The following is a 22,795-nucleotide window of genomic DNA, read 5'->3' on the forward strand; positions in this document are numbered from 1 at the left end:
AAAACACCCTTTCAGTATTTACCCTGTCAAGCTCCTTAAGAATCCTCTACGTTTGTGTAGCCCTCAATTGTCCAGTTTAACAAACTTCTGTTCCGGCAGAGTTTTGTGACTGTTTTTCAGTAGTTATTCTGAAACATCGAAACAGCATTTGAAAGTCAGTCAGCACTTTCCTTTTGTTCCGTCAGTTAAATAACTGCCTGCCGGAACATTGTGTTTTAAACTGTCAGTGAAGCAATTCCACAAATTGCCGCCTGTGGCCTTGGGTTAAGACCTGAGATTCCCAAAGAAATAAAACGCTTCATATCATTAATGGCACTGAGAATGAAATAATTCCAGACACAATCAAATTAGAGCTGATCTACTCCCATATGATGGCATCAACTTAAATTATTACCTGGGAAAGGAGCGATACCCCAATGTAAAGGATTAAGCTTGTGTGACTTTTAGCACGCCTGTTTTAAACAATTGGCCACATCTTCCAGATGCACCCCTGCCCCCCACCCCTGGAACTCCAGACACCATCTCCCCCGCCCTCCCCAGCGGGCAGGAGAACTTAATTTGACGTGAGCCAAAAATCAGGCCCCTTGACCTCAAGATGAACAGTCGGAATTTTCTTTCTTGAAATTCTTAAGGGTCAGACAGGGTAGATTTGGAAAGAATGTTCCCAATAAGAACATAAGAACTAGGAGCAGGAGTAGGCCATCTGGCCCCTCGAGCCTGTTCCATCATTCAATAAGATCACGGTTGATCTTTTTGTGGACTCAGCTCCACTTACCCACCCACTCACCATAACCCTTCATTCCTTTACTTTTCAAAAATTTATCTATCCTTGCCTTAAAAACACTCAATGAGGTAGCCTCAAGTGCTTCACTGGACAGGGAATTCCACAGATTCACAACCCTTTGTGTGAAGAAGTTCTTTCTCAACTCAGTCCTAAATCTGCTTCCCCTTATTTTGAGACTATGCCCCCTAATTCTAGTTTCATTCGTCAGTGGAAACAACTTCCCTGCTTCTATCTCCTCTATTTCCTTCATAATCTTATATGTTTCTATAAGATTTCCCCTCGTTCTTCTGAATTCCAAAGAGTATAGCCCTAGTCTATTCAGTCTCTCCGCATAAGTCAACCCTCTCAACTCCACAATCAACCGAGTGAATCTCCTCTGCACCCCCTCCAGTGCCAGTATATCCTTTCTCAAATAAGGAGACCAAAACTGTACACAGTATTCCAGGTGTGGCCTCAACCAGCACCTTATACAGCTGCAACATAACCTCGCTGTTTTTAAACTCCATCCCTCTAGCAATGAAGGACAAAATTCCATTTGCCTTCTTAATTACCTGCTGCACCTGCAAACCAGCTCCTTGAGATTCTTGCACAAGGACACCCAGGTTCCTCTGCACAGCAGCATGCTGCAATTTTTTACCATTTAAATAATAGTCCATTTTGCTGTTATTCCTATCAAAATGGATGGCCTCACATTTACCAACATTGTACTCCATCTGCCAGACACTCGCCCAGTCACTAAGATTATCTATGTCCCTTTGCAGACTTTCAGCGTCCTCTGCACACTTTGCTCTTCCACCCATCATAATGTCATCTGTGAATTTTGATACACTTCACTTGGTCCCTAAGTCCAAATCATCAATGTAAATTGTAAACAATTGCGGCCCCAACACTGATCGCTGAGGCACATCACTAGTCACTGATCGCCAACCAGAAAAACACCCATTTACCCCCACTCTTTACTTTCTGTTAGGTGGTGGGGAGAGTCCAGAACTAAGGGTCATAGTTTGAGGATTAGGGATAACAATTTAAACTGAGATGAGGAGAAATTTCTTCACCCAGAAAGTGATGAATGTGTGGAATTCACTACCACAGAACGTTGAGGCCAAAACATTGTCTGATTTCAAGATGAAATTAGATATAGCTCTTGGGGCTAAAAGGATCAAGGGATATGGGAAGAAGGAGGGGGATCAGGGTATTGAATTCACTGATCAGCCATGATCAAAATAAATGTTGGGGCAGGTTTGAAGGGCCGAATGGCCTACTCCTGCTTCTAGTTTCTATGAGATGTTAAAGGCTTGTTGAGCTCCCAGGTGAACAATGTCAGGAAGCCCCTTTGCAAATATTAGCATGTCATGCACAGGCAGCACGGTGGCACAGTGATTAACACTGCTGCCTCACAGTGCCAGGAACCTCGGTTTAATCCTGGCCTCGGGTGATGTGTGGAGTTTGTACATTCTCCCAATGTTTCCAAGTGCTCCAGTTACCTCCCACAGTCCGAAAGGCACATAGGTTGGGCAGACTGGCCATGATAAATTGCTCCTTAGGATCCCAAGATATGCAGGTTAGATGGATTGGCCTTGGTAAGTGCTTGGGGTTATGGGAATAGGACGGAGGGAGTAGGGGTGGACCTGGGTAAGATGTTCTTCAAAACGTCAGTGCAAATTCAATGGGATGAATGGCCTCCTTCTGCACTGGAGGGATTCTTTGGTTTTAAAAGTTCATGTTACTGGAATTAATTTTCAGCTCTGAATTACTTAGAACATTCAATTTTATGACTGTATTTAATTTATTTATACATTACTGTGAAAATCCCCTTGTCACCACACTCTGGCGCCTGTTTGGGTACACTGAGGGAGAACTTAGCATGGCCAATGCACCTAATAAGCTCGCTTTTCAGACTGTGGGAGGAAACCGGAGCACCCGGAGGAAACCCACACAGACACGGGAAGAATGTGCAGACTCCACACAGACAGTGACCCAAGCCGGGAATCGAATCCGGGTCCCTGGCGCTGTGAGGCAGCAGTGCTAATCACTGTATCACTGTTGTGCGCATCTGGGGAGCTTCACATCTTCCATGACTTTGACCTCAGTAGATGCTGTTTGGAGCTTCTTGGGGACCTCTCATAACTTCACTCATATCGGGTGCTGGTAGTACAATCTGTGCAAAGGCTGGAAGTGGAGTGGGGGATGCGTAGGTGTTAAGGGGAGCAGAGACTGGACCCGCAATGAAGGTTAATGAGACTGCCCTGGTGACCTTTAAATATGGAGTCCGGAGATTGGAATCCATGATGTAATGGCAGGGAGGGCAACTTCTTCCTGCCTTCACCCACCGCGCGATGTGCCATGCTCCACAAGGGTGCAAGAACTGAACAGCAGAAGGCCCTGCATGTTCCGCTGTTCTGTCAGGTCCTGCCTTTCAGTGGGAATCACTTGCACTTTTCTGATTTGATTTGATTTATTATTGTCACATGTATTTGGATTCAATGAAAAGTATTGTTTCTTGTGTGCTGTACAGACAAAGCACACCATTCATGGAGAAGGAAAGGAGAGAGTGCAGAATGTGGTGTTACAGTCATAGCTAGGGTGTAGAGAAAGATCAACTTAATACAAGTGTACCCATTCAAAAGTTTGAAGGCAGCAGGGAAGAAGCTGTTCTTGAGTCGGTTGGTACCTGACCTCAGACTTTTGTATCTTTTTCCCAATAGAAGAAAGTGTATATCTGGGGGGTGTGTGGGGTCCCTGATTCTGTTGGCTGTTTTTCTGAGGCAGTGGGGAATGTAGACAGAGTCAATGGATGGGAGCCTCATGTGCGTGATGGACTGGGCTTCCATTCCCCCTCTTCTGAGGGTCATGTGTAGAACTCTGATCAATTGAAGAGAGAGAGGGAGAGACAATAACACATTAATCAGTTAGATGGTGCAGACTGTCTGGAGGAAAATCTTAGTTGACCACCTAGGGAAGGGGGAAAGAGAGTCCAGCCAGTAAGTGTGACAGATTGTCCGGGGAATGAGGCTGCACTGTTGGGGCTGTTTTAGAGGTCTCTACATGGCACACATTTCTTGGACCTGGTCTTGGGAAGAGGAAGGCCTCTGTGGACAGTGACTATCATGCACAGATTTGTGCGTAGGGCATATTCAGCTGAGGCATTTGGTTCTGGGAGGCTGAGTCATGATATTCAGATACAGAGGGTGTAGCCACATTCTGGGGAGGCATTCGGATCTGGTAAGTCTCTAGTCTTGGAGGTTTATTGGAAGATCTCATGTAGGTCTCTGAAAGTAAGGGTGTAGGTGGCTTTGAGAAGGGGAAGGGGACAGAGGGCATGGATCAGCAAGGAGGAGAGAGGATAGAATAGGAATTGATGTGGTCAGCGATAATCAGAGAGGCTGGATGGAACAGAGGGAATGAAATTAAGAGGCTGTGATTGTGGAGGAGGATGGGAGGAACTTGGTGGGTGAGGGGGAAGAAACTTGGTGGATGAAGGGGCGAGGAACTTGGTGGGGGAGTAGGGCAGGAGCTTTGTTGGGGAGTGGGGCAGGAACTTTGTTGGGGAGTGGGGCAGGAACTTTGTTGGGGAGTGGGGCAGGAACTTTGTTGGGGAGTGGGGCAGGAACTTTGTTGGGGAGTGGGGCAGGAACTTTGTTGGGGAGTGGGGCAGGAACTTTGTTGGGGAGTGGGGCAGGAACTTTGTTGGGGAGTGGGGCAGGAACTTTGTTGGGGAGTGGGGCGAGGAACTTTGTTGGAGAGTGGGGCAGGAACTTTGTTGGGGAGTGGGGCAGGAACTTTGTTGGGGAGTGGGGCAGGAACTTTGTTGGGGAGTGGGGCAGGAACTTTGTTGGGGAGTGGGGCAGGAACTTGTTTGGAGAGTGGGGCAGGAACTTGGTTGGGGAGTGGGGCAGGAACTTGGTTGGGGAGTGGGGCAGGAACTTTGTTGGGGAGTGGGGCGGGAACTTGTTTGGGGAGTGGGGCGGGAACTTTGTTGGGGAGTGGGGCGGGAACTTTGTTGGGGAGTGGGGCGGGAACTTGGTTGGGGAGTGGGGCGGGAACTTTGTTGGGGAGTGGGGCGGGAACTTTGTTGGGGAGTGGGGCGGGAACTTTGTTGGGGAGTGGGGCGGGAACTTTGTTGGGGAGTGGGGCGGGAACTTTGTTGGGGAGTGGGGCGGAAACTTTGTTGGGGAGTGGGGCGGGAACTTTGTTGGGGAGTGGGGCGGGAACTTTGTTGGGGAGTGGGGCGGGAACTTTGTTGGGGAGTGGGGCAGGAACTTTGTTGGGGAGTGGGGCAGGAACTTTGTTGGGGAGTGGGGCAGGAACTTTGTTGGGGAGTGGGGCAGGAACTTTGTTGGGGAGTGGGGCAGGAACTTTGTTGGGAGTGGGGCAGGAACTTTGTTGGGGAGTGGGGCAGGAACTTTGTTGGGGAGTGGGGCGGGAACTTTGTTGGGGAGTGGGGCGGGAACTTTGTTGGGGAGTGGGGCAGGAACTTGGTTGGAGAGTGGGGCAGGAACTTGGTGGGGAGTGGGGCAGGAACTTGGTGGGGAGTGGGGCAGGAACTTTGTTGGGGAGTGGGGCGGGAACTTTGTTGGGGAGTGGGGCGGGAACTTTGTTGGGGAGTGGGGCGGGAACTTTGTTGGGGAGTGGGGCGGGAACTTTGTTGGGGAGTGGGGCAGGAATTTGGTGGGGGAGTGGGGCGGGAACTTTGTTGGGGAGTGGGGCAGGAATTTGGTGGGGGAGTGGGGCAGGAACTTTGTTGGGGAGTGGGGCAGGAATTTGGTGGGGGAGTGGGGCAGGAATTTGGTGGGGGAATGGGGCGGGAACTTGGTGGGGGAGTGGGGCAGGAACTTGGTGGTGAAACAGGGCAGGAACTTGGTAGGGGAGTGGGGGAGGTTGATAGTTGCACTCATGAACATTTGCAGCACCATCTTTGACTTTCCTGAGTAATGACACAGTTGGAAAAACAAGCTTGAAAAAATGGAAATTGGAGGGACTGCAAGGCATGTGGGAGATGTTCAGGACTACACATTTTGGGATGAATGGAGGAGCCCCCAATTAACTACTTGCTCAAGGAATGGAAAACAAAGCTCAGCTGATTATTAACTTTGAGGGAGAATTTGTCCTTGTCTAATGGGGTGTATTCATGGGTGAATCCTTAAGTTTTGGGGCTACATTTCTTATTGGCCATCTGTTCCTGACGAGGCATATAAAAAGGGCTGGATGATGAAACATTTAAGGAGCTGGACAGAAGCTGCACACTCTAATAGCCTCAATATTTCCACTTTAATGGCCATGGTTGACAAATCACACTGCCTAAAGACATGACAATTCTTACAAGGTATCTATTCTGAGTGTCTAGACTCAAGAAGGAAAGCTGACAATTGTATGTCAGAGAGACCTTGCATATGGCTGCTTTCACCCTGCTCCTCTTTGTGAAATGTACTGTCAAGTCTGAGGTGGGAAGAGGATCAGCTCCCTATGGTCCTCCAGGATGTTTTGCATGTATAGTTTTTGGCCTGTAGATGCCATGTCTAGATGGAGACCAGGCCATGGGATTTTTGCATTGGCTTCCTGGCTTTGGGACAAAGGGAAACCGTCACTTTGGGATGTCACGGTAGCACAGTGGTTAGCACTGCTGCCTCGCAGCTCCAGGGACCTGGATTTGATTCCCAGCTTGGGCCACTGTCTGTGTGGAATTCTTCCTGTGTCTGAGTGGGTTTTGTCCGGGTGTTCCAGTTTCCTCCCACACTCCAAAAATGTGTGGGCTAGGTTGATTGGCCATGCTAGATTGCCCCTAGTGTCTCTGGATGTGTAGGTTAAAGGGATTAGCTGGGTAAATAAGTGGGATTACAGGGATAGGGTGGGATTGTTGTTAGGCAGATTCGATGGGCCGAATGGCCTCCTGTTCACGGTAGAGATTCTATAATTCATTCTATGAATCAGCCCACTTTTCCAGCCCATCACTGAACGGGATTCTCCACCCTTGTCATGGCAGGACCTGTCATGGGAGATTCAACAGCCCAGTGAAAAGCCCATTGAATTTGGACTGGACAGTCCCGGCAGGGCTGGACACTCCTGCTCTTAGCCTCCGAGAAGTTCCTGTTTTGCGGGACTTGAGCCTATCTGATGACGCGATGCTTTATGACAGTCACTGCAACTCAGTGGACTCTGTTTACAGTACACTCCATTAATAACAAGCTGCAGAATGTCAGGAGCAGTTATGCATATCATTGTCACAGCAGCACAATCCATGGAACTGCATCAAAGCAGCTTTCAGACAGAAGCTCATGGAGAATAGGGAATTGTTTCATTGATTTCCAGCTCCCTGTGGAGTCCAAGTGAAAATTGTTCAGAGGTCAAAGATGATATGCATTTTAACAGTGTCAGCTCAGTCTCAAATAAGTGTGTTCGTAACATAAAATGCAGAAAGGGGTGCGATGAATGTAGAGAATGTAAATGATACTTGGCACAGATGTGGTACAATTCCCCGAACGTTCTCGATAAGGAGGAGTTATTCCATCAGAGACAGCTTTTCCTTTGCTTGTGATTTGACTTGATTTGATTTATTATTGTCAGGTGTATCAGTATGCAGCGAAAAGGATTGTTTCTTGTGCGCTATACAGACATAGCATATCGTTCATGGAGAAGGAAAGGAGAGGGTGCAGAATGTAGTGTTACAGTCACACTTAGGGCATAGAGAAAGATCAGCTTAGTGCGAGGTAGACCCATTCAAAAGTCTGACAGCAGCAGGGAAGAAGCTGTTCTTGAGTCGGTTGGTACATGATCTTGGAATTTTGTACCTTTTTTCCAATGGAAGAAGGTGGAAGAGAGGATGTCCTGGTGCGTGGGGTCCTTAATTATCCAAGGCAGTGTGAAGTGTAGATAGAGTCTATGGATGGGGGCTGGTTTGCATGATGGACAGGTCTTCATTCACTGCATTTTGTAGTTTCTTGCGGTCTGGGGCAGAGCAGGAGCCATGCCAAGCTGTGATACAACCAGAAAGAATGCTTTCTATGGTGCGTCTGTAAAAGTTGGTGAATCATAGCGGACATGCCAAATTTCCTTCACCTTTTGAGAAAGTAGCGGTAACTGTGTCTGTTACACAATGCAAGTTTTATGTTTAAATGTGTTCTGAATTAAATGCTTCATTTTTAATCTTTTCACTGACTCCAATATTCCACTCCAACCCCTCTGAGTGTGGCTGGGCAATGATTTCCATGGTCACTTGCTTTTTCAGTCAAGTTGCTGATCTCTGTGTGTGGAGACCATCCCTAAAGCATTACTTTCTCATTTGCTTCGAGTATTTAGTCGAGCTGGATTAGTTCCACTGTTGCTGATGTCAGCATCCATCAAATAGCAAAAGAAAAGCATTTGACCCAATTAGCAAGTCATCTGTTGGGAGTGAGAGATGCCCAGTGTTTCACACTCCCAATGAGATCGAAGACCAAATGTGCTGCCGACAGGGTAATCCACCTCAGGTCCTATCAGAAAGCATTAATTAAGGTTGAACAGAGATTCTAAATTATTACCTTTCATCAGTGAGGCCCTCAGCTTGATCTTCTTGTAACTGGGAATTAAGAACATAAGAAATAGGAGCAGGAGTAGGCCATCTTGCCCTTCGAGCCTGCCCCGCCATTCAATAAGATCATGGCTGATCTGTCGCTGCTCAGTTCCACTTTCCCGCTTTCTCCCCATAACCCTTAATCCCCTCTCTTATCTAAAACCCATCAACCCGCGTCTTAAAAATATTTAGCGAGGCAGCCTCCACCACTTCAACGGGCAGAGAATTCCAGAGATTCACCACCCTTTGAGTGAAGAAGTTCCTCCTCAATTCCGTTCTAAACCGCCCCCCTTTTATCTTGAGGCTGTGCCCCCTAGTCCTACTGTCTTTTTTGAGCGGGAAGAGTCTCTCCACCTCTATCCTGTCCATCCCATTCATCATCTTATACGTCTCAATGAGATCTCCCCTCATTCTTCTAAACTCTAACGAGTACAAGCCCAGTTTATTCAGCCTCTCCTCATAGCTCAACCCCCTCAACTCCGGTATCAGCCTAGTAAACCTCCTCTGCACTCCCTCCAAGGCCAAAATATCTTTGCGCAGGTGCGGCGCCCAAAACTGCACACAGTACTCCAGCTGCGGCCTCACCAATGCCCTATACAGCTGCAGCAAGACCTCCCTACTTTTATATTCAATCCCCCTCGCTATGAAGGCCAGCATCCCATTCCATCCCCACTGTAATTACTGGGATATGGTTCCACCGGTATTGGTACCTCTTCAATATATCATTACTGATGTGACCATTTTCAATGGGAACCCGGATGGTGGTGGTTTGAAAGCTACCCAAATACAGAGGACATGATAACTCATAGAGAAAACTATTTCCATCGGAAGGCACGGTGGCACAGTGGTTAGCACTGCTGATTCACAGTTCCAGGGACCGGGGTTCGATTCCTGGTTTGGGTCACTGACTGCGTGGAGTTTGCACATTCTCCTAGTGCCTGCGTGGGTTTCCTCCAGGTGCTCCGGTTTCCTCCCACAGTCCAAAGATGTGGGGGTTAGGTTGATTGACCATGCTAGAATTACCCCTTCGGGTCCTAAGATGCTTAGGTTAGAAGGATTAGTGGGTAAATATGTTGGGATATGGGGTTAGGGTCTGGGTGGGATTGTGGTCAGTCCAGACTCGATGGGCCAAATGGCCTCTTTCTGCACTGTAGGGTTTCTATGAACTACCTAACTCAGCACAGACCGGGTGTGCTGCTACATGTGACACTATCACCATCTGTGTGAGGTGAGGCCACATGGAAAATGGAAAAGAAAACTCGGCCATCAGAGAGCTTGGGTGGAATTTTCTGGTTTTTGAAACTAAGTGCCGTGGTTGTCAGTTTGCGCGGTGCGTTTCCCGCTGCTCGCAGTGGTGTTATATCACACCATCATTAATTATACATTGGTGAGTGTCTCTCCCAGTCACCTGGCAGATTAGGAACTGATTTGTACAAACTGAAAAGGGACAATTTCAAGAAATAACAACGGAAAATCTCAGTCGCACAGAACTCATGGTGAAACTTTGTAACGGGACATTGGCAGCATTTGGAAATCCAGTGAATCAACATTTACAAACTTACCACAATCGGAGTAATTATCTGTTGCTGCTTTTAGCAGAATGTATCCTCCACAATTGATAAATTCATGTGACCTTTGAAACTGTAGCATGGAAGAAGGCCATTCAGCCCATTTTATCTGTGCAGGGGCTAGTTTGCAATGTCGAGCTCTCTGCTCCAACACCTTCTCTCTGCATTCTGTTACATGTTTCCATTTCAAACACTTATCCAATTCTCTCCCCAAATACATCCTAATCTCTGCTGCAGTTGTCATGTGTGGTAAATCATCCCTTGGCCTGGTAACTACCTCTTTATTCAGTGATACCCCTGGGGTGTATGCTTTCTTGATTATCAGTGTAGAGAAAGCCAAACACATTACCAAATGACTTATGCAGATAATATCTATTAGTATTTAATACATTATTTAAGTTCATGTATAGATTTGACTCACACCAAGTCAATTTCAATTGCCAGTAAAATATTTTTAAATATTCCCCTGCGTGAAATATTTAAAAAATATTCCCCAAATTAAATACCCTTTTTGGAATGCGTTACTTTCAGACACAAGTACACATTTCTTTTTTCTTCCTCTAGATTTTCATAAATGCTAACATTCCTGCCCCCAACATATTCATCCCCTCTTGGTCCCTTCGATATCAAAATATAATCATCAACAATTTCCTAGAAGGTCGCCGCAGTCAGCCATTCTAACTTTGGTTGAAGGTTCACGAAAATCGAGTTTGCCTTTCCACCAGCCTCCCATCCATTGATTCCGCCCACACTTCTTGCTGCCTCTGGAAAGCAGCCAGGCTAATCAAGGACCCCACGCACCCCGGACATTCTCTCTTCCACCTTCTTCCTTTGGGAAAAAGATACAAAAGTCTGAGATCACATACCAACTGACTCAAGAATAGTGTCTTCTCTGCTGCCATCAGACATTTGGAGCTACCAAATATTAAGCTGATCTTTCTCTACCTGTAACTGCAACACTATATTCTGCACCCTCTCCTTTTCTTTCTCCCTGTGTACTCTGTGTTTTGTCTGTATAGCACGCATGAAGCGATAATTTTCAGTGTATCCCAACACATGTGACAATAACGAATCAAATCAGATCTATCAAAGATTCCTAATGATCCACCGCCCCCTCAGTTATGCTTGCCAAGTGGGAATGTCTCTGCAGAATTCCCAATCTTTCCTTTCGTGTTCTGTGGTCACTTTCAAGAGACGTTGCTCCTTCTGTCAAACCAGGGAGCTTGGTCCTGCAGCCCCATTAGGTGCGTAGCTGAGACCTCGTTCTTTCCAGATAGGCTAATTCATGGTGACATCTATCTGTTTTACCTCGTTGCGTCTCTCATCCGCTAAAACAATCCCTTAAAAGCACGAAGCATCCTTCTGTCAATGTTGCAAAACATCAGGAGTATTAAACGGTAAAGACAAACCCGAGATTTGTGCCTAATGTGGTCTGTGCACAGAGATTGCCGTGGCATTGACTGTGATACATTTTAATTGCCGTCCTATTTACGTTTCACTGACCTTTCTGCTGTCTCTCCAATTTGTTAAACGCTCCCAGGTAAAAGTTCATCCATAGAGTAAGGAATCATATGCAGTTCCTTGATCTCAGCAGAAACCTATCTGACTGATGGCTATTTATTCATTTAACTAAAGCGAATTGTGACTTTGTTCCCACTCAGCTTCTAGTTATCAAGGGTGGCACAGTGGTCAGCACTGCAGCTTCACAGTGCCAGATCCTACTTTTGATTCCCAGGTTGGGTCACTGTCCGTGTGGAGTCTGCACGTTCTCCCCATATCTGCTTGAGTTTCCTCTGGGTGTCCCAATTCCTTCTACAGTCTGAAAGACGTGCTGGTTAGGTGAATTGGTCATGCTAAATTCTCCCTCAGTGTACTCGAACAGGGCCTGGAATGTGCCGACTAGGAGGTTTTCATTGCAGTGTTAATGTAAACCTACTTGCGACACAGAATAATTTCATAGAATCCCTACAGTGCAGACGGAGGCCATTTGGCCCATTGGGTCTGTACCGACAACAATCACACCTAAGCCCTATTCCCACAACCCCACATATTTACCCTGTTAATTTCGCTGACAGTAGGGTCAATTTATCATGGCCAATCTACCTAACCTGCACATCTTTGGACTGTGGGAGGAAACCGAAGGAAACCCATGTAGACACGAGGAGAACGTGCAAGCTCCACACAGACAGTGACCCAAGGCCAGAGTTGAACCGGGGTCCCTGGCGCTGTGAGGCAACAATGCTAACCACTGTGCCACTTTGGTAAGGTAGCTTTGTGCTTTTAGAGGTGCAGTGAGGTAAAACAGATAGATGTCACCATGAGTTAGCCTGTCCAGAAACAAAAAGGTCTCAGCTGTATTAAACAAACTTTAAAACTACTATTCGAGTCGTACAATTCAGGCAAATTTCAAGTTCAGTCAGTTCCAGTTGACATTTATCTATTTGAAATGTGCACAGTGTTAGCAAGTTCCCTCTCCTCCTGTCACACTGAGGAGATCGAGCAAATGTATGCGCGTAATAAGGTGTAATGGATTATATGGAGATCTGCAAGCTTCATTCCATTTATTATCACAATTTTCTCTTTTAATTCCAGCGTATTAAATTACACGCTCGTCATCACTATTTCATTTCATGTTGTTTAATTCCCTCGTACATCGCGTTCCATGTCCTTTAGACTGGATAATGTACTGCAGCAGAGTTCCACGAATCTTCTGATCTTGTAACGCCACAAAATTGTCCAAACTGCTTCAACCTCCTCTCAGATGTAAGTGATCATTTATTAATGAGATTTATATCAGCGTATGAATGCTTCAAGTGTTTCAGTTTATCCATGAAACTAATCTCATCCATCTGCAACATATTCATCTCCCACATTTATTTAACGGCTGGTTCATATGGAAATGCTTTCATTGGTCAGTGCTTCATAGGAATCCTACGGTATAGAAAGAGGCCATTCAGCCCATCGAGTCTGCACCGACCACAATCCCACCCAGGCCCTACCCCCATATCCCTACATATTTTACCCACTAATCCCTCTAACCTACCCATCTCAAGGCACTAAGGGGCAATTTTAGCATGGCCAATCAACCTAACCCGCATGTCTTTGGATTGTGGGAAGAAACCGGAGCACCCGGAGGAAACCCATGCCGACACGAGGGGAATGTGCAAACTCCGCTCAGACGGTGACCCCAGCCGGGAATCGAGCCCAGGTCCCTGGAGCTGTAAAGCAACAGTGCTAACCACTGTGTGACCGTGTGGTCCACGGCACCTTCTGGTATATTGGATTCAAAGAACAAAGAAAAGTACAGCACAGGAACAGGCCCTTCGGCCCTCCAAACCCGTGCCGATCATGCTGCCCGAGCTAAATTGAAAAAAACCTTCTGTTCTTACTCGGTCCGTATCCCTCTATTCCCTCCCTATTCATGTAACCATCCAGGTGCCTCTTAAATGTTGCCAATGTGCCCGCTTGTCCTTTGGTAGCACATTCGAGATACCCTCCACTCTCTGCTTGAAAAATTCCCCCACCCCCTACATCTCAAAGACCAAAGACAACAAAGAACAAAGAAAATTACAGCACAGGAACAGGCCCTTCAGCCTCCATGCCTGTACTGACTGTGCTGCCCCTCTGAATTAAAACCCCTCACCCTACCTCTCTATTCCCATCCTATTTGTGTATTTGTCAAGGGCCCTCATAATTCATAATCATATCTCCCTCAAACTCTACACACCCTCCCCCCCCGTCACCTTGAATCTGTCTCCCCTCATAATTCACACTTCCACCCTGGGATAAAACCTCTCACTCTCCACCCTGTCTATGCCTCTCAAAATTTTGTAGACCTCAATCGGGTTGCCTCTCAGTCTTTCCAGTGGAAACAATCCTAGTTTATTCAACCTCTTCTCATATCTCAATCATCTAGTATACATCCTGGGCAGTATCATTTGGCCTTGGAGGGAGTGCAGAGGAGGTTTACTAGGCTGATGCCGGAGTTGAGGGGGTTGAGCTATGAGGAGAGGTTGAATAAACTAGGCTTGTACTCGTTAGAGTTTAGAAGAATGAGGGGAGATCTCATTGAGACATATAAGATGATGAATGGGATGGATAGGATAGAGGTGGAGAGACTCTTCCCGCTCAGAAAGGACAGTAGGACTAGGGGGCACAGCCTCAAGATAAAGGGGGCACGGTTTAGAACGGAGTTGAGGAGGAACTTCTTCACTCAAAGGGTGGTGAATCTCTGGAATTCTCTGCCCGTTGAAGTGGTGGAGGCTGCCTCGCTAAATATTTTTAAGACGCGGGTTGATGGGTTTTTGATAAACGAGGGGATTAAGGGTTATGGGGAGAGGGCGGGAATGTGGAACTGAGCCACGACAGATCAGCCATGATCTTATTGAATGGCGGGGCAGGCTCGAAGGGCTAGTTGGCCTACTCCTGCCCCTATTTCTTATGTTCTTATGTTCTTATTTACTCTGACTACAGAGAATCTATAGCACCCAAACAGACCATTTTGCCCACCTCATAGTCCTTGTGAGTCTACTACCCACTTGAATGATCTCTTCCTTCCATGCCCACACATTTTCTATTCCCTTCTATCTGTATGCAACAATCACTTCAACTGCAACAGTGAACTGCTCCAAGTGACAGGATTTTCAAGCTCGAGATGGGAATCGGGACAATTCCTAGCTCGGCTCCCCTGCCTCAGGGGGGAAGTGCCTACCAAGGTGAGATCTTCATTGCTGGAGGTTGGCAAGTGCCGCAACCTGCTCAGTTCCATGGAACACTCTGTCAATGAATGAAAATAAAACATGGAAGCTCTCCATCCTTACCAGAGCTGTTAATAAAGCAGTGTTTTCCTACGACTTTTAGTACGACAACGGATTTCAGGGTGTTCGTACTTAGTGAAGCTAAGCTCAGAAACTGAAATCCATTAGGTTGTTGAAACACCTGAACCCCAGTGAAAACATTGTTTGATTGACGGCTCCAGATCACTGATCCATCCTGTCACCTTCACAACATTAACTTACACAAGATAAAGAGATTTCACTTGTTTGCAGTTACAGTTAGTAGAAAGGATCAGGATGGTTAACACTTTTATTGGGCAGTTGTTAAAAAGACATTTTTCAGGAAAGAGGACAGTTGTCTATGAATTATTTTTAAAAGTTCTTTTTAAACAGATTCTATTGTCTTTGGAGGGTTAATTGATTTGGTACATTTAGAGTCAGTAAATGGACATGGAGGTGACATAGCTGGGCATAGGGCAATGAAAAGCCATAGGCATTGTTTCGGGGGCATAGAATCACAGAAAGAAGCGTAGAAAGAAGCCATTCGGCCCACTGAGCCTCCAATGCCAACAATATCACCCAGGCTCTATCAATTTACACACCCCCCAACTCATGTATTTACCCTGCTAATCCCTCTGACACTAAGGGGCATTTTAGCCTGGCCAATCCACCTAACCTGCATACCTTTGGAGTGTGGGAGGAAACTGGAACATCAACAGGAAACCCACGCAGACATGGGGAGGGTATGCAATATACAGGCAGTCATCCAGAACCCAGATAGTCAGATCTCAAACAATGATAAGAGATGGAGGATCTGGTGAATTGGTGCAATGACAATAATCTCTCCTTCAATGTCAACAAACAAAGGAGATAGTCATCGATTTCAGGAAGTATAGTGGAAGACATGTCCCTGTCTACATTAGTAGGGATGAAGTAGAAATGGTTGAGAGTTTCAGGTTTTAGATGTCCAAATCACCAACAACCTGCCCTAACCCCTTCATGCTGATGCTATAGTTAAGAAAGCCCGCCAATGCCTCTACTTTCTCAGAAGATTAAGAAATTTGGCATGTCCGCTACAACTCTCACCAACGTTTGCAGATGCATCATCTTGTTATATCACAGCTCAGTATGGCTCCTGTTCTGTCCGAGGCTGCAAGAAATATAGAGGGTGGCAAATGAAGCCCAGTCCATCATGAAAATCAGCCTCCCATCGATTGACGCTGTCTACACTTCCCCCTGCCTTGGAAAAGCAGCCAGTATAATTAAGGATCCCATGCACCTCAGACTCTCTTCCACCTTCTTCTGTCCAGAAGAAGATGCAGAAGTTTGAGGTCACGTACCAATAGACTCAAGAACAACTTTTTCCCTGCTGCCATCAGACTTTTGAATGGACCTACCTCGCATTGAGTTGATCTTTCTCTACACCCTGGCTATGACTGTAACATTACATTCTGCCCCCTATGCTTTCCTTCCCTATGTACGTTGTCTGTATAGCGTGTAAGAAACAATACTTTTCACTGTACTAATACATCTGACAATAATAAATCAAGTGAAACCCAAGGCTGGAATTGAACCTAAGTTCCTGGTTTGGTGAGGCGGCAGTGCTAACCACTGTGCCACCCACTGTGCCACCCAGTCTACAATACCTGAGTATGGGTAGCAGACCTGGGTGTGGGGCATGCGGGTCCATGGGCACCATGAGGTGACAAGGATGGGATGTGGGGAATGTGTGAGGTTGAGGGGTGTAAGGGATGTGGGCTGGAGGGTCTATCTGTTTTTCTTACAACTGGGATGAAGTCCCATAGCACTAAGGTGGACCTTCTCAACAGCCCACCTTTGCACCACGGAGCCACTGCTTGTGAACCTTTCCGGGGTCAGCCGGCCCGACAGTATCCCATGCTCACCCCCACCCTCACTGAAAATCCCTCCCTTGCATGAGAGTGCCAAGTCGGAAATTTTTCCAACTCCTGTTACACGACAGAAATCCACCCTACTCAGTACGTGATCTGGACTGAATGTTAACATTGTGGTATTCTGTGGCTTCTAATATTCGATAAATTGCCTGTTAGTTAACCTTCCTGTGCCAGCAGAAAATAGTCTTAACTGTTCCATTATTAAATGAAGAGGCGATATTGGATTCATAATGCGGGGACAGCGCATCCCATCTAATGCTGAAGACCAGGAAACTAAGAATTGGGTCAATCAATTTCCATTACTTTTTTATCGTCTGAGAAGTTATAGCTCGACATTGTTAATTAGCCACCAGAGTGTGTTTATTGTGGATGGAAGCCAAAGCATTAACTGCCTCTTATTTATTACCAAATAGAACTGCTCTCTTCCAGTCACATTATTTTCGAAAGGGCAGCGTATTCATGAAAGTGTAATAGGCAAACTATCTTTATATAGAAATCCATTATGTAAAGGCAAGAATCATGTCAACACATTGTCGCATCACTCTGTGTGCAACATATGTGATGGAAACGCTGTAGATAAGGCACTTCCTTTCACCAATAAAGATTTACCAGATGAACACATTAGACGTGGATCCTGAATAGCAGTTAAAATGCTTCGAAGCAACTGACTTGTCTGTGTTGCAGTCTCCGTTTGAGAAATGAGGGCGAACCGTAGGTTCTCACAACTGCTTTAGTTCTATCGGAAATCAGAATATCACCATCGCTCAGTAGCCCAAATAAAAATTCATTCAGTAATTAATATTTCAGAAGCGGATGGCCCAATTAATTGCCTTAAAACGTCAGTGGACTAAATACTAAATAACCTGGACTCATCACCTGGCCCTTTCTCTGCAACGTGTTTTCATCCAGTTGCCATCATTACTTCATAAAAACCCGTCTCCAGGTTTAAACTCCCCTAAGAATCGAGGAATTCGATAACATTGTGAGGGCTTCCATTTGTCATGGGGTAGGATTTTCCTGTCCCGTCGCAGCATGTTTTCCAGCAGTGCAGTTAGCCCACCATTTGAACCCTGGCAAGATCTTCCAGCCCCGCCAATGTCTCTGATGCTTTGTGTGGCTTGCCTGTCTTGCCACCAGGGAACCAACATAGCGTGGGAGTAGGGGGGTGATCACTTCAGGCAGAACAGGAAGGAAGGCCCAACCAGCAGGAAGGGCTGGAAAATTTCACCCATTATCTTATTTTCCCATCAGGCAATGTGTTTAATTTACTCTCACCTTTCCCGCTACTCTCAACTCCCAAGACTCAAAGACTCCAAGGACCCATGTATTTTGTTTAAGCCAGGAAGAGATTGGGATGGGGGCGGCTAGGAGGATTTTTTGAAGGGGAAATCAAAGTAAAAATTACAAGTCTGCCGAATTTAACGACAGTGTGAATTTTAAATCTTTTTGACAGGTTTGCTGTGGCCAACCAGATTGACTGTTGGGCTGGGAAACAGCAGGAGAGCAGATGTTGAGTGAATGTGACATTATAAAAGTTTAAAATTTATTTATTAGTGTCACAAGTAGGCTTACATTCACACTGCAATGGAGTTACTGTGAAAATTGCCTAGTAGCCACATTCCAGTGCCTGTTCAGGTACGCAGAGAGAAAACTTAGCTTGGCCAATGCACCCAACCTGCACATCTTTGGACTGTGGGAAGAAACCGGAGCAGCCGGAGGAAACCCACGCAGACACGGTGAGAATGTGCAAATTCTACACAGACAGTGACCCAAGCCAAGAATCGAACCCTAGTGTTGTGAGGCAGAGTGTTAACCACTGTACCACCATGCCGCCTATAGTGCAGGACGGGGTGAAGGGTCTGACATTGCAGGGTGGGCTAAATTAGATATCACGGGGGAAATCGGACAACATAGGGGAAAGTGATTGATCACTGGTGGAGGCGGAGAGTGGGCGAGGATTGGGGGTCAGCTGGTCATGGCCGTCTGATCATAGAATCATTGTGCTGCAGAAGGAGGCCAGTTGGCCCATCAAGCCTGCACCGACAACAATCCCACCCAGGCCCTATCCCCGTAACCCCACTCATTTACCTTCCTAGTACCCCTGAAACTAAGGGGCAATTTAGCATGGCCAATCAACCTAACCCACACATCTTTGGACAGTGAGAGGAAACCGGAACACCTGGAGGAAACCCACGCAGATACATAAGAATATAGGAATTAGGAGCAGAAGTCGGCTATTCAGCTCTTCGAGCCTGCTCCGCCATTCAATCAGATCATGGCTGGTCTTTCCCTGATCTCAAATCCACCTCCCCACCTGTTCCCCATATTCTTTTATCTGAAATATATCTATCTCCTTCTTGAAACCATTTAATGATTCAGACGTTACCGCACTATGGACTGGGGAGAACATGCAAATTCCACACAGCCAGTGACCCGAGGCTGGAATCGAACCCAGGTCCCTGCCCCTGTGGGGCAGCAGTGTTAACCAATTTGCCACCATGCTGGGCGTGGGTTAAATTAAGTCTGGGGGGAACGCTCAAACCTGCTCCTGTTGATTCACAGGAAATGCAAAAAAGACTTTTAACTAACAGATCTCACCTTTCTTAGCTCCTTTGGCTGGACCACCAATCTCTGGGGCAGGGACAAGCTATCTGCTTCTATCACAGAGATTACTTGGATCTATCAGTCTTTGTCCTGGATAAGTGAATGCCAGAGCTGGTACCCAGCTCCACCCAGCTACAAGAAGCTGCCACAGTTACAGCAGGAAGATATGGTAATATTGCAGCTTTATAAAACTTTGGATAGGCCTCACGTTGAGTATTGTGTTCATTTCTGGGTCACCACATTGCAGGAAGGATGTGGAGGCTTTGGAGAGGGTGCAGAAGAGGTTTCCCAGGATGCTGCCTGGATTACAGGGTATGAGCTAGAAGGAGAGGCTGGACAAACTTAGGATGCTTTTCTCTGGAGTAGCAGACCTGATAGATTATGAGATGCATTGATAGGGTTGACAGTCCGAATCTTTTTCCCAAAGTTGAAATAGTCTAAAACTAGGGGGCATGCATTTGAGATTAGATGCAAGGGACAAATGTTTTATACAGAGTGGTAGGTGTCCGGGTCACGCTGCCTGGGTTGGTGGTGGAAGCAGATATGATAAGGGAGTTTAAGGGGCTTTTAGATAAGCACATGAATATGCAAGGAATAGAGGGATATGGACCAAGGGCAGGCAGAAGGGATTAGTTTAATTTGGCATCATGTTCAGTACAATACTCTGTGCCAAATGGCCTGTTTCTGAACTGTACTGTTCTATGAAGATGAGGGGGGGTGGGGATTGAATCTTCTCACAAATTCTAGAAGTTTCCACAGGTAAACCAGTGAGTGCTATCTCTGTTTAAGATCCATCCAATCACTCATTTCTACTCTGATCTCAGTTCAGCTGTCATTGAACCCCAGTCCATGCGATCTGACACTTCCAACATTGGCAATTCCAATGCTGACTCATTGTAAATGCCAGCTAATCTCAAACACTGTTCCTGTACCCTCTCACATCGCCCAGTCATCCCATTCCTCATTGACTGATGCTAATCTCCCAGTGCCACAATCAAATGTCTCATCTTCCTGTTTGAATTTCGTATAAAGTCCCTGAACACTACAACCTCTTCAAACCCACTTTCTCTGAGATTGACCACTGCATCTCCCTTCCCATTTTGATTCTACTTTGTCCTCTCCTCTGGAATTCCTTTCTAATCCACCCTGCCTCTGCACTACCTTCTGCTCCTTTTAAGATCTTTCTTACAAAGAAACTTTTGGCCAGGGGAGGCAGTGGTGTAGTGGTATTGTGGCTGGACTGCTAGTCCAGTGACCTAGGGCAAGACCTGGGGACTAGGGTTCGAATCCTATCACAGCACAGGGTGAAATTTGACTTCAATAAAAATGTAGAATTCTGAGTTAAATGATAACCATCAAACCATTGTCAATTGTTGTAAAAATCCATCTGGTTCACTAAAGCCCTTTAGGGAAGGAAATCTGCTGTCCTTACCTGGTCTGGCTTACACGTGATTTCAGAGCCACAGTAATGAGGTTGACTTTCAAATATTCTCCTAAATGAAGGGCAGTTAGGGATGGGCAATAAATGGTGGCCCAGCCAACAACACCCACATTCTGTAAATGGATGAGCCACTGTAAATGATGAGGCATGGTGGCACAGTGATTAGCACTGCTACCTCACAGCGCCAGGGACCCGGGTTCAACTCCTGGCTTGGGTCACTGTCTGTGTGGAGTCTGTACGTTCTCCTTGTGTCTGCGTGGGTTTCGTTCGGGTGCTCCGGTCTCACAGTTCAAAGATGTGCGGGTTAGGTGGATTGACCATGTTAAATTGACCCTTGGTATCAGGGGGACTAGCTAGGGTAAATCCATGGGGTTATAGGGATAGGGTCTGAGTGGGATAGTGGTTGGTGCAGAATGCCCTCCTTCTGCAATGTAGGGATTCTGTGATTCTATGAGTGAAGCACCTCTCTTATTCACTTCTATTGCTTAATGTCTATTTTTCAATTACAAACCTACGAAGCATTCCACCTTGGGACATTGCTTTATATTTATGCTGTTCGAAAAATACTCAACATGGTGCATCATCACTGAACTATTGAGCAAATTGGATACTTGAATGGGACATTAAATATTTTTAAATAAACTTAAACTTCTATTTTTTTTTGTGCTGGTTTTAAAACTTTAAGGGATGATCAAATTCAGGAATGGGATAGTACAAAGGAATATCCTTTTCTGTGCATTCTGACCCAAGTGAAATTGAATGGCCATTCCTTGATGCTGCTTTTTCCTGTTCTCAACAAATGAAAAATCAGAACAGTGATACGGTAATAAATCAGGACAGTCGATTCACACATATTATCACAGTGATAAGGTAATAGTTTGGGGCAATTAACTTACACATTTTATTGAATCAATTACCTATCATCTTTATTTCTATATTAGCGTTATATTGTGCCGATATGGAAGGAATGAGAGCATGATGTTTTTAAGTTTTGGGTTCTCGGTGGAATATGTCTTGCCTGTATCTTGTACTTAGTACAAGTGCATCCTGGATTTAACAACTATCCAGCTCTGAGGGCCACAAGAATAACACAAGAAATATCAATCAAAAATTGATGGGCGGCACGGTAGCACAGTGGTTAGCACCGCTGCTTCACAGCTACAGGGTTCTGGGTTCGATTCCCAGCTCGGGTCACTGTCTGTGTGGAGTTTGCACATTCTCCTTGTGTCTGCATGGGTTTCCTCCGGGTACTCCAGTTTCCTCCCACAGTCCAAAGATGTGCGGGTTAGGTTGATTGGTCATGCTAAGAAATTGCCCCTTAGAGTCCAGGGATGCATATGTTAGAGGGATTAGAGGATATAATATGTGGGGGTATGGGGGTAGGGTCTGGGGTGGGATTGTGTTCGGTGTAGACTCGATGGGCCGAAGGGCCTCTTTCTGCACCGTAGAGTTCTGTGATTCTATGATAAATTGCCCCTCGCTGCCGCTGTGGGAAAGACAGCTGGTGGGACAGAAAATCCATTCTAATGTCAGTGGAGATTGGGCAGAAATTTCCAGTCCCGGGGTGATTGTGACCAGAAATATCTTATAAGGGAAGACTTTCCAGCCACGCTTACCCCAGGGTGGGATAATCCCACTCAAAGTGAACAGACCTTTACATGGTCAGTGTGCCACCCACTATGATTCCCACGGTGAGCAGGACACAAAGATTCTGCCCATAATATCATCCTTGCTCAGGGAGAGTTTGCCTTAAATGATATGCAGTGTTCTGGCTATTGATCTACAGATTTTCCATGCTTGTTTCTCACACATTCCAATATGCCAAGCCTTCCTACGAATGCTTCTCCCTTTCTTCACCCACATTCTCTTGAAATCATTGATCTCGTTCCCACTTTCTCGTTAGAACATTAACTGCTTATTCGGCCGTATCTAAAAAACATCTTGCTATCTGGGTAACAGGCTTGAGGGGCTGAATGGCCCTTTCCAATTTCCCATTTTTCGTTTCATCTTACAAAACTCAAGGGCGGCACAGCGGTTAGCATTGCAGACTCGATGGGCCGAATGGCCTCCTTCTGCACTGTAGGGATTCTATGAACCATTGTGTCTTGATTCATCTCATCTTTTCCCAACTATTGCAGTCCCTGCTGGTTCAAATTGCATGCGT

The sequence above is a fragment of the Carcharhinus amblyrhynchos genome, chromosome 30, assembly GCF_965287045.1.
Source record: "Carcharhinus amblyrhynchos chromosome 30, sCarAmb.v2.hapA, whole genome shotgun sequence".
NCBI classification, from domain to species: domain Eukaryota; kingdom Metazoa; phylum Chordata; class Chondrichthyes; order Carcharhiniformes; family Carcharhinidae; genus Carcharhinus; species Carcharhinus amblyrhynchos.